Source organism: Rhinichthys klamathensis, unplaced genomic scaffold (assembly GCF_029890125.1).
Source record: "Rhinichthys klamathensis goyatoka isolate OS25496 unplaced genomic scaffold, OSU_Roscu_1.1 h1tg000599l_1, whole genome shotgun sequence".
In the NCBI taxonomy this organism is placed as follows: domain Eukaryota; kingdom Metazoa; phylum Chordata; class Actinopteri; order Cypriniformes; family Leuciscidae; genus Rhinichthys; species Rhinichthys klamathensis.
The window spans coordinates 740,032-742,500 of record NW_026607054.1 but is presented as its reverse complement, the minus strand read 5'-3'; the positions used below and the strand labels follow the sequence as shown (position 1 = coordinate 742,500).

The window sequence follows — 2,469 nt, the reverse complement described above, 5'->3', positions numbered from 1 at the left end:
CTTCCATATGAAATCAGGCTCATAACCGAAAGCTGGAGATGTTCTCTGAAACACATCCACATCAGAACACACTTTATTAAGAATGCATATAAAGTAACAATCGTCAAGATGCTGCTCACACACACAAACACACACACACACACACGCAGCATAAACCTCGCGTGTAATAAGGAATAATGAGCCGAGCGACATACAGATCCGTGTTACACACACACACACACACACAGGGTTGCAGATTGGCAACGTTTGACTGGAATGTCTTGATGCATGTATTGTCCAGAGTTCTTTTCCATTATATATTTTAAATATGTTATTGTTTGGGGTGTAAAGAGATGAATCCCTCCCCTGTGTTCCAGCTCAATAAGGGATCACGGAATTCCATGTTTTCCAGACGGATTCACTTCACTCCTTCTCTAGCGCCCTCTGCTGGCCACTGTCAGTCCTGCACTGAGTCCATCATCATCATCATCATCATCATCATCATCATCCTCATCATCCTCCTCCTCATCCTCATCATCATCATCATCATCCTCATCATCCTCCTCCTCATCCTCATCATCATCCTCATCATCCTCCTCATCCTCCTCATCTCCTAGTGCGCTTATCGGATCAGTGTTGAATTATTCAGTGTATCTGGAGTAGAGCCCTGCACGGGCCTCAAATCTAGGCCCTAGCCCGGCCCTGCCCCGAGACGCTCAGGCCCTAGCCCGGCCCGTGTCCGACAGCTCAACAGAATGATCAGCCCGAGTCCGACCCGAGCCCGTAAAAAAAAAAAAGAAAAAAAAAAAGATAAACAGCCTGACCTATGTTGCAGTCAGTAAACCAACCAGATATATTTTGTTTTCAATGGCAAAGTATTTACCGGTAGGTTTATTTTCATTTCTTTATAAAGTTAATTAAGAAAAAACAAAAAACAAAATTTATGACGACCAAGCAGCCGACAGCGAGTTAAACATGTTTGATCCATTGATTGATTTATAGCCTCTCAAATCAACACTTTACTTGGCTACAATAAAATCCATAGATATAAAACAACTTAAGCATATCACACAGACATTTAACGTTAGTTTAAACGTTTATTGTCATTTTTGAAAAGCTGAGGCAAACTGCTCTGCTGCTCAGTCGCAACAGCGCTCGCAAACTAAATGAATTTATAATATAGGCTACAATACAGAGAATGCAATCTAAACAAATCAAATAAATTACATTAAAAACAAACATGCAGGTTATCTTACCTCAAAAATCAAGTCTTCACTACAGAACATGGCCATTTCCAATAGTTTCCAACAGACTCATGAAAATAAAGTCCAATCAAACAAAAAACAACCTCCTCCTAACATGGCTAAGAACAGTCTCAGAGCATCGTGAAGAAAAAGCACAGCATCCACAGTGGAAGGTTTTAATCCAGTCGTACTTTTTCCAGCTGCGCTGAAGTCACGCTCGCTACCATAGCGGGACACTAGAACGAGCCGGTCGCGCGAATCTCAGATCGCGCCGCCGGGAAACCTGTGTGTGTGTGTGTGTGTGTGTGCGTGAGCGTGAGCATGAGCAGACTGTCATGTGTCAGTCTTATGTCAGTGTGATAGGTTATAAAACGTCTTTCTATGTTTGCTTTTCAATCGTCATCTTCTCATGTTTTATTTTAATTAATGTCTAAAATAGGCTATAAAAAAGATAAGCCTAAAACAGGCCCGAGGCCCGGCCCGCGTGTGAACTATGACGTGAAAATTGGCCCGAAGCCCGGCCCTAGGAGCATAAATAAGTCGGGGCCCGTCGGGCTCGGGCTGAAATGCAGGCCTCTAATCTGGAGATTGTGTGATTTTAAGATTTGGTGTGTATAAATTCCTCACAAGTAACGAGTCCCTTAACTGGTTAACTAGTGCGCAGTTTTTCTCTCTGACACATATTAGTAATCATCATAAATTAGGTATCATTACCTTAAACACTCAAATTTCACCCTGTCAGGACTGTTTGAAATAGAGCTCAACAGTCGGTTCAGACGCCAAAAATCCATACATTTTCTCCATAAGGAAATTGATTTTTACCAATAACTTCTAAAGCTTTAAAGCCAGCCCTTCTGCAAGCTAACACTGGTAAACATGACTCTGTGCTGAAGTCAATACTACAGAAAAAACTATGTAATTTACATGGAAAAGTTAGTTCAGGAAATAATTTAAAAAACTAAGTAAATTCTATATTGGTACTCAATTCAAGCGTGTAGAAATGAAAGTGTAAATATCAACGTTATAAAATTAGGTAAAACTACTCAACTTTCCAGACAGTTCCCATCATGCACTGGGGCTTGAATAATTAATGAGGTGATTTTCCACTGTTTTCCAGCTGTATTTACAGTGTTTCATCAGTGCTTGTGTTGGCAGGATTAGTAACTGGCCATTTTGGGACATTTGGAGTTCAATTTCTACTCAAAATTACTCAAACACAAAAACAATCCATCAAATGTTTCCGTCA

At 40.7% G+C, this 2,469-nt stretch overlaps 1 protein-coding gene across 1 annotated transcript in view; it reads right to left on the bottom strand.

Annotated features, from left to right (window-relative positions):
- Positions 1-78, bottom strand: part of LOC130075690 (ERC protein 2) — a 20,921-nt gene extending 20,843 nt beyond the window's left edge. Inside the window, exon 1 of the mRNA XM_056240433.1 lies at positions 1-78. The gene's annotated coding sequence lies outside the window, so the exon portion shown is untranslated.
- Between the last annotated feature and the right edge of the window lie 2,391 nt (positions 79-2,469).